We start from the raw sequence: 16,229 nt of genomic DNA on the forward strand, positions 1-16,229 counted from the left end.
ACGGGCTCATTAGGGAGGGTGATGCTGGTGAAAGACAAAGAGACTGGGAATCACTATGCCATGAAGATCCTGGATAAACAGAAGTTGAGATGCTGGGGGCTGCCGCGGAGATCTGCCCTGGGACTGTGGAATCCCCAGTGCGGGGGAGGGATTTGGAGCTGAACCCTGCGTGGGGATGCAGGAGAGGGGAGTGTGTGGGAGGCGCAGGGGGTGCTGCGCCAGCACAGGAAGATCTGATGTTGCTATTTCCTTTTCTCTCCCAGGTAGTGAAGTTCAAACAAATTGAGCATACCCTCAACGAGAAATGCATCCTCCAGGTTGTCAACTTTGAATTCCTCGTCAAGCTAGAGTATTCTTTCAAGGTAGCTGTCCTTTGCTTGCCAGCCCGGCCCTAGGCTGTTTCTCCCCCCCAACTCCCACTATCCCCTCGATTTGTTTCCTATTTAAAACCAAAGCTGTGCTGAAGGGGTCGAAGGGCACAGTCGGCGTCTCTTGTATCCTGAGAACAAACGTTCCTGGAGTGACGTCTGGGATCAGGTTTGGAGCTAAGAAAAATCAGTTTGGATGATTCTCCTTTTTCACTCTCTTCTGTTCTGCTTTTGACTCCATGTTCTGAACAATGATTCTTCCCCTCCTCCCCCCGAACCTGGTCAGTTTTGCTTTCGTTCCTAATCAGCAGGGCCGGCTCCAGGCACCGGCTATTCGGCGGCAAGCAGGTGGTTGGGGCGGCCACTCCGGAGAGGGGTGGCATGTCCAGCTATACGGCGGCAATTAGGCAGACGGTCCCTCACTCCCGCTCGGAGCGAAGGACCTCCCGCCGAAGTGCCGCCGCAGATCACGATTGCGGCTTTTTTTTTTTTGGCTGCTTGGGGCGGCCAAAACCCTGGATCCGGCCCTGCTAGTCAGTTTCAGTTTCCGGTTCCCATGCGCTGGCCTTCATGCACAATTGGTTTTGTGGAGACTTTGAAATCATCACTTGGGATCGTTTCCTCCTGATGGAGTTTCTGTGAAAGCTAAAATTCAGGCCCCAGCAATGTGGCTTGGACCCTCTTCTCTGAACCTAGATCTTGGGGCCTGTGAATTACACCCTTTGTGTAGGGGGGAGAACAAAGATAGCTGTGCCTTTGAGCTCCACAGCTTTCTTGGTGTCTTAAGTTCATATGCGAGGGCCCCCCACAGCCTAGGCCCCCTCCTGGTGGGTCCAGATTCTGCTCTCACACTGGGGTAAATCTGGAGATGCTCGGGAACTGCGGCCAATGGGAGCTGCAGGGGCGGTGCCTGCAGGCAGAGGCAGTGCGCAGACCCCTTTGCCCCACTCCCCAGTGTCTGCTTCCGGGAGCAGCATGGGGCCAGAGCAAGCAGGGAGCCTGCCTTAACTCCGCTGTGCTGCCGGCCAGGAGCTGCCCGAGTTAAGTGCCACCCAGCTGGAGCCTGCAGGCATAGGAGAGAGGGGTCTGACTTTGAAACGCTCCCTCAGAACAGGGTTTCACAGTGTGACCTGGCTGGACGGCTGAGATCCAGGGCAGCCGCAACTCCGGGAGCTGCAATGGTGGAAGAGAAGAAAGGGGGCGCTGAACTGGAGCTAGTCACCAGAAGTGGGCACCACACACAGCGTTACAGACCCCAGCCCGATGGGTCTCCTCCCCGTTCGTAATACACCCAGTACTGCCCTCCCGTGGAGCACTAGGACAAGGCTGGGTGGGCTGTGCGCCCAGGGGAGTGCAGAGGGATTGGGTGGTGTCGGAGGGAGGCCAGGCCTGAGGGCCCTGAGAGTTTCCTATGCTGTGTTCAAATGCTCAATAAACCCTTCTGTTTTACGCTGGGTGAGAGTCGCTCCGGTCTAGAGAACAGGGTTGCACTATTCCCTCTGGAAGTGGAGGCCCCGGGGCAAGTGGACTCCCTGAGGGGGCCCATGGCGAGAGACAGGTGTGCTAAGGCTCAGAGAGATGCGGTTCCAGGAGGCAGAGGGGCTTAACCCCCGAAAGAGACTGGACCCATCAGGAGGAAACGAGGGTGCCCTGGGCTTTCTGTGGTCGGGACTTTGTGACTTTGACCTGGGGAATGGTTTGCCAGGAGACGTCCGGACTCCTGGGTTCTGTTCCTTCTCTCGCCTGGGCGGGAGTGTGGCCTGGGAGGGGAGGAGGAGGCTGCCTCTCCAAAGTGACCAATGCTCTTTGTGACTGACCACACTGCTCTAAAAGGAGGAGACTCCCCGGGTATTGCAGCCCCAGGGGGAACATTGGGAGCAGATCATGCACTGAGCTCCTGTCAGTGTGCAGCTTGCACTCCCTACACCCCTGTGCGGGAGGAGGAGCTGCTCTGGCTGGGGCAGGGATGGGGAGGGGCTTGACCCCAGACTCACGCCTGCTCCCTGCTCGGTTCCAGGATGGCCAGGCTCCTGAGGATGTTCAGGAAGAAGGCTCTGCAGGTGGCCCCAGAGCCTGAGGGAAGCAGCCGCCATCTTTCCCAGGAGCAGAGTGGCCCCTCCGTCCCCGCTGGCGGGGAAGCAGCTCCCAGCCAGGTCAGGAAGTGGAAGTGCCCAACCTTATGGCAGGGGAAACCCGCTCCCCCAGCAGGTGCCAGGCCCAATAGGAGCTGTCCCAAGATGCGTCTGGGCAGGCGGGACCCAGCCCAGGAGGGGAGCCGGGCAGGATGACTCTGGGGCCTCTTGTGTGGGATGCACGGACCCCAGGAGCCCAGCCGTGATTCTCAGCAGGAGTCAGCACCCTGCGCAAGCACTGCAGACCTTCCAGCCTCCCCAGGCCAGGAGGTGGAGGATCTCTGTCCCAGCACCAGCAGCTTGGCTTGCTCCCCGTGGGACAGCAGCAGCTCCTGGGACTCTGGCAGCAGCGAGGCCGATGGGCACCGGGTCTTTGGCAGCATTTCGCCGGCGGATCCTTCAGTGCCGCCGAAGACCTGGAGCGCCACCGGGTGAGTAAAAGTGCCGCAGCGGGCGGCGCCTTTTTTTTTTTATCGCTCCCCCATTCCCTCCACTTGGCTATGCCACTGGCCTCAGCCGGCCTGCTTTGCTCTCCTTCCTCAGAGGCTCCAAACAGCCCAGTCTCCCATGGGTATAAGGTACCACACAGCTGTTAGCAAGCACATGGATTCTTAAGGTAAAAGCATTGCAGGGAAACCCTCTTAAAACCCAGCAAAGAACCAACACGCCTGCTAATAAGCTTTCCAAAGATCACCCCACTTCCAGCCAGGTAACTCACGGGCAGTGGGTTTCTCCTTGGGGAGCAGCTTCCAGCGGCTGAGGTTTTGCATAACCAGAGTTGCCTTCATGCCTCTTCGCTGAGCGGAGGGTAGGAGGGCTGAAAGGGGAGCCCTGTCCACCAGGCTGGGTGTCCCACCCCTCCTGGCTCCTCACGCTGCTCCCTTTCTGTTTCCCTTACAATGCAGGAGTTCCTAGCCAAAGCCAAAGAAGACTTCCTCAAGAGATGGGAGAACCCCTCCCAGGTACTGTGCTCCCAAACCAGATCACTCCACCCCCCCAACCAAGGCCTCTGCAGCCCCAGGCTGATTACTCTGCAGTCACCCCTGGATCTCTTTCCCCAACTCTGAGCCACCTTGCCACACAGCCTCCACTGAGGGTCTGGGGTTATTTTTGCTCCTGGGGGGCGGGGCTGGGGGGGCTCAGTAGGGAGCACTCTCCTGTCACAGTCAATACTAACCCTGGAGGGGCTGCCTTTCTGGTGAGGTATAAAAACCGAAGCTCTGACCCACTCATGGTCATTAAAGACCCGTCCAGTCTTGCAGTGCAAATCCCACTGTCCTGGGCAGGTTCCTTCCTGATGCCCCCAGGACAGTCTGGCCCCACATCAGGTTTGTTTTTCCCCCCTTCCAGAACACGGCCAGGTTGGATCAGTTTGATCGAATCAAGATCTTGGGCACAGGCTCATTTGGGAGGGTGATGCTGGTGAAAGACAAAGAGACCGGGAATCACTATGCCATGAAGATCCTGGATAAACAGAAGGTGAGATGCTGGGGGCTGCCGCGGAGATCTGGCGTGAGGCCATGGAATCCCCAGTGCGGGGGAGGGATTTGGAGCTGAACCCTGTGTGGGGATGCAGGAGAGGGGAGTGTGTGGGAGGCGCAGCGGGTGCTGCGCCAGCAGAGGAAGATCTGATGTTGCTATTTCCTTTTCTCTCCCAGGTAGTGAAGCTGAAAGAAATTGAGCACACCCTCAACGAGAAATGGATCCTCCAGGTTGTCAACTTTGAATTCCTCGTCAAGCTAGAGTATTCTTTCAAGGTAGCTGTCCTTTGCTTGCCAGCCCGGCCCTAGGCTGTGTCTCCCCCCGACTCCCACAATCCCCTCGATTTGTTTCCTATTTAAAACCAAAGCTGTGCTGAAGGGGTCGAAGGGCACTGTCGGCGTCTCTTGTATCCTGAGAACAAACGTTCCTGGCGTGACGTCTGGGATCACGTTTGGAGCTAAGAAAAATCAGTTTGGATGATTCTCCTTTTTCACTCTCTTCTGTTCTGCTTTTGACTCCATATTTTGAACAGTGATACTTCCCCCGCTCTCCCCCAACCTGGACAGTTTTGGTTTCGTTCCTAGTCTGTTTCAGTTTCCGGCTCCCATGCGCTGGCCTTCATGCACAATTGGCTTTGCGGAGACTTTGAAATCATCACGTGGGATCGTTTCCTCCTGATGGAGTTTCTGTGAAAGCTAAAATTCAGCCCCCGGCGATGGGGCTTGGACCCTCTTCTCTGAACCTGGATCTTGGGGCCTGTGAACTACACCCTTTGTGTAGGGGGGAGAGCAAAGATAGTTGTGCCTTCGAGCTCCACAGCTTTCTTGGTGTCTTAAGTTCACATGCGAGGGCCCTCCACAGCCTAGGCCCTCTCCTGGTGGGTCCAGATTCTGCTCTCACACTGCGGTAAATCTGGAGATGCTCGGGAACTGTAGCCAATGGGAGCTGCGGGGGCGGTGCCTGCAGGTAGAGGCCGTGCGCAGACCCCTTTGCCCCACTCCCCAGTGGCTGCTTCTGGGAGCAGCGTGGGGCCAGAGCAGGCAGGGAGCCTGCCTTAGCCCCGCTGCGCTGCCGACCAGGAGCCGCCCGAGTTAAGCACCAACCAGCTGGAGTCTGCAGGCATAGGAGAGAGGGGTCTGACTTTGAAAAGCTCCCCCAGAACGGGGTTTCACAGCGTGACCTTGCCGGATGGCTGAGACCGCAGCCGCAACTCCGGGAGCTGCAATTGTGGAAGAGAAGAAAGGGGGTGCTGAACTGTAGCTAGTCACCAGAAGAGGGAACCATGCTCAGCGTTACAGACCTCAGCCCAATGGGTCCCCTCCCCGTTAGGAATACACCCAGCACCGCCCCTCCTGTGGAGCACTAGGACAAGGCTGGGTGGGCTGTGCGCCCAGCGGAGTGCAGGGGAATTGGGTAGTGTCGGAGGGAGGCCAGGCCTGAGGGCCCTGAGAGTTTCCTATGCTGTGTTCAAATGCTCAATAAACCCTCCTGTTTTACGCTGGCTGAGAGTCACTCCGGTCTAGAGCATAGGCGGCAAGTTATGTGGGCTCGTGATGCCCATGCTCCAGGAATATTCAGGGCCAGGGCCCTGCTCCACCACTATTTGGAGTTGGGTCTCTCCCCTGGCCCTGCCTGGAGTGGGCCCCCCCTGCCTGAGCGTCCCCTGCCCGAGCGTCTCTGCCGGAATGAAAGCTGCGCATGGCTCTCACTTGCCTGCCTGCACACGCTGCCGGCTGCTGCTGCCTATGGCAACAAGAGACACCAGCAGCAGGCTGAGGCACCTGGCTGCTGCACTCAGGACCGGGAGGAGCACATATGTGCTTGGCAGCCCTTCCCTCCCCCTGGCACTCACCAGGAAGAGACGCGAGGGGACTTCCCACAGGAGACCTGATTATCTGCAGTGGACCTCACTCACCTGAGCAACTGCTGGGGCTTCGGTAAGTGTTTGACCCTGTAATCTGTCCCTCCCCGCAGCCACCACGCCTGCCGCACGCTGGGCAAGGGGCAGCCCCACCCCCCACCCCCCAGTGAGGCTACAGTGAGGGAAAGCAGGGGAGGAAGGAAGCCAAATGTGATGGCAGTCCCCTCCCCCGAGCACCCACCCACTGCAGGGGAGACAGGGTTGGGGGCTTCCTGGACCTAAGCAGCTGGGGCTTGTTTGAATTTTGTGACACCCTGCCCTCTCCCCCACCCACCACTCCTGCCCCATGCTGAGCAAGGGGAAGCCCCATCCCCAGTGAGGCTACGGTGAGGGGCAGCAGCAGGGGAGGCCACATATAATGGCAGCCCCCCCCCCCAGCATTGGGGAAGCAAGGGGGCTTCCTGTACCTGAGAGGGGCCCTAGGAGCATGTGCAGTGACAGTGGTGCAGAGTGAGTGTGCTGCGGGGCAAGGCGGGAGGGAAGAGGAGGGGTCCCTCACCTGGAGCTCGCTGCTGCCGGTGCGGAGCAGAGTGGGAGAGTCCTATCTGACCTGTCAAAGTTAGACTCAGGACTCATAGTTTGTCAGACCACTCTGTTTTATTAGCACAGCGCTCTGCTAATACATTCAGATAATGTGAACCTCCATGCAAGATTCAAACAGTCTTATTTATACAGATAAAAGGGTGCGAACTAAACAAAGGGACAGAGAGCAAAATTGTAAAATATGCATGGAGCACAATATGCATATCCTGCTTCCTTGTTAACTCTTATCGATCTAAGACTAATGCTTCACCAATTGCCCTTAAGTGGCAAGTTAAGCAGTTAATGTCTGCTTTTTCTGCCCCCCTGGCTTGCAGCATTTCTCATTTCTACTTAAAGGTACATACAGCATTCTTTAATTCATTCTATTTCTTTAATATAATTCATTTCACTTTCACAGACCCTAGCCCTGGGGCAGCTTATCTGCACCCCGAGCTCCTCATCCCCAACCCTGCCCCACCCCAGAGCCTGCAACACCAGCACCCCAACCCTGAGTCCCAGCCCTGAGCCCCCTCCTGAGGGGAAAAACACGCAACTTAAATTTGTGAACCCCTCATCCCCAGCCCCACCCCAGAGCCCTCACCTGAGGGGAAAAACACGCAACTTAAATTTGGCGGTCAGTTTTGGGTATGATCGTGTTTAGCACAATACTTGATTATTTTACACCCTTTAAAGTATAGAATTGGTTGTATACAGGTGTTACCAAGTAGAAATGTTCTTAATGTTTTCTCTGAATACTGTGTGGGTGCCTTAGTTTCCCCTATGCATTTCTTAAGAATCTAGGTGGTGGGATAAGTTCTTAATATTTTCTACGAAGGCTGAAACATTTATTTCGTCTGGATTTCAAGATTGGAGACATGCACGGCGTGGTTTTATGTCACACAAAAAAAATCTTCCTGTCACAAAGAAGTGGTAATGAAGTAATGATTGCTGCTCTGCAATCACAGGTCAATGTTTCTGCACTAATGTCGGCCAGTTACGGAAAAGAATCACAATTAGCTAGGATTGCACTGCACAACATTTTCACCAGTGTTCAGTACCTAGCTCAACAAGGAATAGCATTACGTGGTGTGACAGACCCAGACCAATGCCACAAGTACTCCTGTTCTTTATGTCAGAAGTTACAATTCTCCTGAAATTATTTTACACAATTCAGACTATAACCTGCACCACTGAGCGATCATTCAGTTGCTTGCGCCGACTGAAAAATTATTTGCGAACAACAATGGGCCAAGAACGTCTAAATCACTTGGCATTTCTGCACGTTCATAAGAACTCTACTCATAAGACATTGCAAGTCTCCTGGATGACTTCATTTCAAGAACCAACAACAACAAAAAGTGTTTGCTGCCTCCTGAAGAACATTGCAAAAGAAGGAGCTATATTTGTTTTAATTTTAGAAAGTATTTGCTTTTGAGGGTTATTGATCAAAAAGTGCTTGGTTGTTTCCATATTCAAAAGTCTATAAATAACGTTGATATTATTAGTTAAATAATTTTTTCTTATGATAGTGATATTGTGCAATAAAGGGAAACAGTTAAACGCTTACAGTTTCCAGTCCATTTTTACATTATTTAATAAAATATATATCGGCTTACAGGTCGGGTAGGCGGCCGGGGGGTGGAGGGGACTAGACCTATTCTGGGCACCACCAAAAATTATACAAATCTGCTGCCACTGGTCTAGAGAACAGGGTTGCACTATTTCCTCTGGGAGTGGAGGCCCTGGGGGTCCAGAGCAAGTGGACTCCCTGAGGGGGCCCACGGCGAGAGACAGGTGTGCTAAGGCTCAGAGAGGTGCGGTTCCAGGAGGCAGAGGGGCTTAACCCCCGAAAGAGACTGGACCCATCAGGAGGAAACAAGGGGGCCCTGGGCTTTCTGTGCTCGGGACTTTGTGATTTTGACCTGGGGAATGGTTTGCCAGGAGACGTCCGGACTCCTGGGTTCTGTTCCTTCTCTTGCCTGGGCGGGAGTGTGGCCTGGGAGGTGAGGAGGGGGCTGCCTCTGTGACGATGCGGTTCTGGCAGGACCCAACTGAGAGTGCCAATTCAGGATTAATTGCTTAAAACAGGGCAGTTACAGCCCAAGGCTGAGGTTTTTCCACCTCTAAGGCAAACCAAACCAGCCAGACAAAGAGTACTTTGGTCTCACCCCACTGGCTAACCACAAGTCTTACAAGCAACTCCCTTAGCCACTCCAGTTTCCCAGTATCGCCACCAGTGCCACTCATTATGGGGACAAATGGTTATGAAAACCAATACCCCAATAAAAGAAAAAAGGTTCTCCTGATCCCATAGGACCAAGCACCAGACCCAGATCAATATACAAATCAGATCTTACCCACAAATCATGCTGTTGCCAATCCTTTAGAATCTAAAATCTAAAGGTTTATTCATAAAAGGAAAAAGATATAGATGAGAGTTAGAATTGGTTAAATGGAATCAATTACATACAGTAATGGCAAAGTTCTTGGTTCAGGCTTGCAGCAGAGATAGAATAAACTGCAGGTTCAAATCAAGTCTCTGGAATTCATCCCCAGCTGGGATGGGTCCTCAGTCCTTTGTGTAGAGCTTCTGTTTGTAGCAAAGTCCCTCCAGTGGTAAGGAGCAGGACTGAAGACCAGATGGAGGAGCTGCAGCAGCCTTTTATAGTCTTTCCCAGGTGTAAGAACATCTTTGCTCTTACTGTAGAAAATTACAGCAAAATGGAGTCTGGAGTCACATGCCCCAGTTCCTACATACTTCGCTGAGTCTCAAGGCATATTTGCCTTCTCTCAATGGGTTCATTGTATAACTGATGGTCCTTAATGGGCCATCAAGCAGGCTAGGCAGAGCTAACACCAGCTTGTCTGGGATGTCACCCAGCAGCATAGCATAAGTTTGAAATACAGACAGTATAGAGCCAATATTCATAACTTTAACTACAAAATTGATACACACATATAGACAGCATAATCATAACCAGTAAACCATAACCTTGTCTTAGACACCTCATTTGACCCCCTTTATACAAGATTTGGTGCCACTACAGGACTTTGGTTGCAAGCATGTTCTATATGGTCCCAGTTCAAATCAATAATGTCACAGCCTCTCCAAAGTGACCAATGGTCTTTGTGACTGACCTCACTGCTCTAAAAGGAGGAGACTCCCCGGGTATTGCAGCCCCAGGGGGAACATTGGGAGCAGATCATGCACTGAGCTCCTGTCAGTGTGCAGCTTGCACTCCCTGCACCCCTGTGCGGGAGGAGGAGCTGCTCTGGCTGGGGCAGGGATGGGGAGGGGCTTGACCCCAGACTCATGCCTACTCCCTGCTCGGTTCCAGGATAGCCAGGCTCCTGAGGATGTTCAGGAAGAAGGCTCTGCAGGTAGCCCCAGAGCCCGAGGGAAGCAGCCGCCATCTTCCAGGCTACTGCTTTGTTCCAGGTGAGGAGCTGGGTTGGGCTCAGGGAGGGGTGAAGACCAGTGTTTTCCCCAGAAATTGAAATTAGGGGTGTGTGTTTGAATTTACCGGGAGGGGAGTCAGGGCCGATGAGGGGTGAGACTGTGAGGGTGAAGGTGGGCTATATGGTACCATAGTAAAAACTGAAAAATGTTTCATGACCATTTTATTAGATTTAACTCATGTTTTAAAATCATCACACAAATTAAAGTTTGCTACTCAAGCCTTCTATGAAGCACTACATCTACATCTTTCTTGGTTTTTTTGTTATAATTTTGCACAACTCTGTTAATGAACTTCTTGAATGCAGAGCGTTCATCTTCGGTGGCTTCTCGGGTGTCCGGTACTTCCATTCCTTCAATTGATATGCTCATTAGTTCATTCACATGATCAGGCAGAAGGCGACTTCTTTCAGAATACAAAATTCTATTCAATGATGAAAAAGAATGCTCAACTGTAGCTGTTGTGACTGGGAGTAGCAAGAGATGAATTCCTACTTCTTTCATCCCAGGAAACAAAACACAGAGATCAGTTCGAGCCACTAGTGATGATAAAAAAGAAGTTGAAGTCAAATCTTCATTCATTCGTCATATGATATTCCACTCTGTGTTCAAATTCTCTATTCTGTCCTGAGCACATGGCAGCCCCATTGCTGGTAGTGCCTCACTCTGCACAACTGTCGGTGTTTTATAGAACAGGGATCTGTAAAAGCTATGTAGAGGTTGAGTAGAATCTAGAAGTCGCTGTCGTAGATTTTTAAGAATCAAGTCTGTGTACTTTTTCAGTTGTCTTAAACACTTCTTGTCCTCTTCAGTTAAGGATTCAATATAAATGCCTTCATTAGTCAACTTCTGGACTGAAATCTTTGTTTCTTCCAGTACTTTTTCAATGGATAGCTCTCTGATCCAAATGTAGCTTCTATTGCTGGACAAAGATCTACCACTGTTGTAGCAGATGCCTGGATGGCATTGTTTAATGACCCAAGTGGTTTCAATAGAAGACTTACAAGAGAGAGAATGGCAATGGTCTTCTCTGAGCGTAGTAGCAAAAGTAATCCACCAGCCTCACTACTTAGATCCATCCCATCTTGGTAGATACTTTCCAAAGCCAGTAATAATGGCTGAAGTAATTTGAAGACAACAGCCACGGATCGGTCCTGAGAAAGCCAGAGGGTTTTCCCAGGTTGGACTAATTTGTACTTCAGTCCCAGTGTATCTTCTATATTTTCCAAGATAGTCAGTCTTTTCGGACTCTTGCTGAAAAAAGAATATTATGAAGACATTAAATTTATAGCTTTTTAAATGTCTTTTGAAAAGTCTGCAGCTCGTACTAGCGCTAGTTGGAGTAGATGGCCTCTGCAGTGTGTATAGGAGAGATTAGGGTTACACTTTTCTCTGAGCAAAGCTTGTTCTCCACCATGTCTTCCAGGGAAGTTTGCAGCTCCATCAAATGCATAAGCAGCCATCTGTTTGGGGTCCAATTGACAAGCATTTAACTCTTCTAAGATGTGGTTGACACAGATGCAGCCAATGTGTCTTCTATAACTTGAACATCTAGAAATGCATCTACTGGCTTACCACTGACATGAAGCTAACATACACAATGACTTAATACTTGATGCCCATTTGCATCGGTGCATTCATCAGCCATGTATGCAAATTTTTGGAATGTAGTGAGAGAGTTCTTCACTTTTTCAACTGTTGAATCTTTTACTGTTGCACCACATTAGGGTTACCATACGTCCTCTTTTTCCCGGACATGTCCAGCTTTTCGGCAGTCAAACCCCCGTCCGGGGGGAATTGCCAAAAAGCCGAACATGTCCGGGAAAATGGCGGCTCTGCTCCTCCCCGACTCTTCGGCTCTGTTTAAGAGCCGGGCTGCCCGAACGCTACCGGCTTCGGGCAGCCCCGTGCCTCCAGACCCTGCGCCGCCGGAGCCCGGGAGGGGAAGTGCCCGGCTGGGGGCGCAGGGTCTGGAGGCAGGGGGGCTGTCCGAAGCCGGTAGCGCTCGGGCAGCCCGGCTCTTAAACAGAGCCGAAGAGTCGGGGAGGAGCAGAGCCGCGGGGGCTGGAGCCAAAGAGGAGAAAACAGAACCAAAGAGGAGAAAAGCCTCCAGCCCCCGGGGCTCTGTGTAACTGACCCAGTGTCAGTTACACAGAGCCAAAGAGGAGCAAAGCCTCCAGCAGCTGGGGCTCTGTGTAACTGACCCAGTGTCAGTTACACAGAGCCAAAGAGGAGCAAAGCCTCCAGCCGCTAGGGCTCTGTGTAACTGACCCAGTGTCAGTTACACAGAGCCAAAGAGGAGCAAAGCCTCCAGCCGCTAGGGCTCTGTGTAACTGACACAGTGTCAGTTACACAGAGCCCCAGCCGCTGGAGGCTCTGTTTAAGAGCCGGGCTGCCCGAGAGCTACCGGCTTCGGGCAGCCCCTTGCCTCCGGACCCTGCGCCCCCAGCCAGGCACTTCCCCTCCCGGGCTCCGGCGGTGCAGGGTCCGGAGGCACGGGGGCTGCCCGAAGCCGGTAGCGCTGGGGCAGACCGGCTCTTAAACAGAACCTAAGAGGAGCAGAGCTTCCAGCTGCGGGGGCTCTGCTCCTCTTCAGCTCTGTGTAACTTATACAGTGTAAGTTACGCAGAGCCGCCGGAGCCCCGGAGGGGAAGTGCCCGGCTGGGGGCGCAGGGTCCGGAGGCATAGGGGCTGCCCAAAGCCCGAGCGCTACCGGCTTCACGGTTTGCTGGGCAGCCTCCAGACCCTGCGCCCCCGGCTGGGCACTTCCCCTCCCGGGCTCCAGCTGCGCTGGGGAAGCGCCGGCTGGGGGCGCAGGGTCTGGGGGCTGCCCGGGAAACCGTGAAGCTGGTAGCACTGGGGCAGCCCTTTCCCCCTGGCTGGGAGTGGGAGGGAGGATGGGGCGGAGTTAGGGTGGGGAAGGGGCGGGGTTGGGGCAGGGCTAGGGGTGGGGAAATGGGCGGGGCCAGGGCCCGTGGAGGGTCCTCTTTTTTTATTTATGAGATATGGTAACCCTACACCACATGCTTCTAGCCAGTCAATTGAGTTTCTTGCAGAAAGATAGTGAGCATTTGCTGGTCTTGTTCAGAACTAGTGTTCAACTTCAGGATGAACAAGTGACAATGCTCTTAACATTAGCCTCCAGTTTGTAGTGTGTTGTATCTCTTGCTTAAATAGAAAGTATGATGCCACAGCCATGTTTGTTCGCATGAACTGAGTTGTGTCTCCAGCATTCTTAACAGCCTCATTAACACTCACTAGTGTTGTCCTTGGTCAATGGAGACTCAGAAGTGCTTTCACATCAGTTCACCTCCCAGGTGGGGGGCAAGAAGGCATCTTGCTCGTTCCTCCAGCTGCTCACTGTTCGCTCTGGCCACTGTTGTTCGTTGTGCCACCGTTCACTCCACCACTCTGTTGCCAATGGCCCTGTGCTGTCACCTTCTGCTGCCACCTGCCACTGTGACTGCTGCGAGTTGGTTTCTTGAGGTTCCACCAGCTCTCAGTGATTTCAGCTGAGCTCTCAGTGGGGGAATCTTGGTGCTAGTGCAGACTGGGCTGTCTCTTCCACAGAAACACTGTCCCACAGCAGGTCTAAACACTTAGACCTGATTATCAGTGATTTCAGCTGTAGTGGTCATTTAACAAACCAAAAGACTATCTATGGCAGGGGTGGGCAAACTTTTTGGCCCGAGGGCCACAAATTGTATGATGGGCCATGAATGCTCACAAAATTGGGAGTTGGGGTGCGGGAGGGAGTGAGAGCTCTGGCTGGGGGTGCAGGCTCTGGGGTAGGGCCAGAAATTAGGAGTTATGGGTGCGGGAGGGGGCTCCAGGCTGGGGCAGGGAGTTGGGGAGCGGTTGTAGGGTGAGGGCTCTGGGGTGCAAGAGGGTGGGACTGAGGGGTTCGGAAGGCGGGAGGGTGATCAGGGCCGGGGCAGGGGGTTGGGGCGCGGGAGCGGGTCAGGGGTGCAGGCTCTGGGCGGCACTTACCTCAAGCAGCTCCCAGAAGCAGCGGCATATCCTCCCTCTGGCTCCTACGTGGAGGTGCAGCCAGGTGGCTCTGCGCACCGTAGAGTGACCAGACAGTGTGAAAAATCGGGACGGGGGTGGGGGGTAATAGGAGCTTATATAAGAAAAAGTCCCAAATATTGGGACTGTCCCTATAAAATCGGGACATCTGGTTACCTTAGCGCACTGCCCCATCTGCAGGCAGGGGTGGCAGGTTTGTAGAAATTTTGGTACTGCCCAGAACCCGACCCCACCCAAACTCCACCCCCCACCTGCCCAATGCTCTGGGAGGGAGTTTGGGTGGGGGAGGTCTGGGGTGCAGACCCTAGGCTGGGGCAGGGGATTGGGGTGCAGGCTCTGGGAGGGAGTTTGGGGATGGGAGGGAGTGCGGAGGGAGGGGGTGCAGGGGTGAGGGCTGTGGGGTGTGGCTGCAGATGAGGGGTTTGGGGTGTGGGAGGGGCTCAGGGTGAGAGTAGGGGTGTAGGGGGTGAGGGTTCTCTCTGGGGCTGGGAATGAGGGATTTGGGGTGTGGGAGGGGCTCAGGGCAAGAGTAGGAGTATCAGGGATGGGGGCTCTGTCTGGGGCTGAGTGCTTTGGGATGTTAGAGAGGCTCAGAGCTGGGGCAGAGGGTTGGAGTGCATGGGGATGAGGGCTCTGGCTGGGACTGGGGATAAGGTGTTTGGGGTGTTGGAGGGGCTCAGTGCTAGGGTAGAGGGTTGAGGGTGTGGTGGGGGGGTGAAAGCTCTGGCTGGGGGTGTGGGCTCTGGGGTGGGGCAGGGCTGGGGATGAGTTTGGGGTGTAGGCAGGCTGCTCCGGGACAGGGGCCAGAGAGAGGACTCCCCCCCCCGCCCCCAGCCTTTTCCCTGCCAGCAGCAGCAAGCTCCAGGGCTGCCCGGGGGTGGGCAAGTGGGGCAATTTGCCCAGGCCCCAGGCACCGCAGGGGCCCCCATGAGAGTTTTTCGGGGTCCCTGGAGCAGGGTCCTTCACTCGCTCTGGGGGCCCCAGAAAACTCTCGCGGGGCCCGGGCCCCCGGAGCTTCTTCCGCTCCGGGACCCGCCACCGAAGTGCCCTGAAGACCCACGGCGGGGGGTCCTTCCGCCCCGGGACCCGCCGCCGAAGTGCCGGGTCTTCGGCGGCAATTTGGCGGCGGGGGCCCCCTGCCGCCGAAGATCCCAGGCCCCCTGAATCCTCTGGGCAGCCCTGGCAAGCTCTGGGGGAGGAGCCCCCTTTCCCGCCCCCCAGCAGCACACTCACCCCCACCACCGTCACTGCATGTGCTCCTAGGGCCCCTCTCAGGTCCAGGAATCTCCCTCGCCTCCCCTGTGGTGGGTGCCGAGGGGTGCTGCGTGCGCCTCCTCCCCTGCTGTTGCCCCTGACTGTAGTCTCACTGGGGGTGAGGGATGGGGCTGCCTCCTAGCCCAGCATGGGGCAGGAGCGGTGACTGTGGGGGAGAGGGGGCCTCCTGTGCTGCTGGAGGGTCCTGCCGGAAAAGGGAAGGGTCTGAGGTGGAAGGGCAGGCTCAGAGTCAGTCTGCCCTAGCAGTCGAGATGGGGGGCACTAGGACCCGGCGGCAGCAGTTGCTGCAGGGAGGCAGCATGGAGCTGCACAGAAGAGACAGTGGCTCTGCTCCAGGGCCCCGGAAAAGCGAGTGGGGGCAGCAAGAGGGGGCTGGGGGACACTCGGGGAAGGTGCGGAGGGGCGGCAAGTGGGGCCGGGGCAGACACCCGCCCCCAAATATTGGTGGAGCTGGGCTCCTGGGCTCTGAATATTGCTGCTGCCCGGGCACCACGTGTAGGGTTACCATGCGTCCGGATTCCCCCGGACATGTCCGGCTTTTTGAGCTAAAAATAGCGTCCGGGGGGAATTTGTAAATGTCCAGACTTCTCCCCCCCCCATGCAGAGCACGCGCGGCTAACAGGGCAGCCGGCCGGATGGTGCCATTTACATGGGTCTCTGACAGCCAGAGAGAGCCCCTCCTCCGCTTCCCCTGCAGCAGAGATCACTCCCCCCCTCCGGCAGTCTGGAGCTCCTCCCCCGTTCCTTCTCCCCTGCTGCCCAGCGTGCCGGGGCAAGCGGCTCCGGCCGTTCCTGAGCAAAGCTCACAGAGACATTAGGCGAAGGCAAACAACAAGGGAGCCGGGGGTCGGAGAAGGGGCAGGGAGGTTCTGGAGGGGGCAGTCAAGAGACGGGGGTGGTCGGGAGTTCGGGGGGGGGCTTTCTGGGGGTGGGGGTGTGGATAAGGTTTTGGGCAGTCAGGGTACAGGTAGGGGGTAGGGTGCTGGGGAGCATTTGGGGGGGTCTTAGGAGGGGGCAGTTAGGGGACAAGGAACAGGGAGGCT

The 16,229-nt window shown here is 54.9% G+C and overlaps 1 pseudogene; it reads left to right on the forward strand.

Moving 5' to 3' along the window:
• Nucleotides 1-1,631: 1,631 nt before the first annotated feature.
• Nucleotides 1,632-16,229, forward strand: part of LOC128828370 (cAMP-dependent protein kinase catalytic subunit alpha-like) — a 99,448-nt pseudogene continuing 84,850 nt past the window's right edge.

Source organism: Malaclemys terrapin, chromosome 23, assembly GCF_027887155.1.
Source record: "Malaclemys terrapin pileata isolate rMalTer1 chromosome 23, rMalTer1.hap1, whole genome shotgun sequence".
NCBI lineage: Eukaryota > Metazoa > Chordata > Testudines > Emydidae > Malaclemys > Malaclemys terrapin.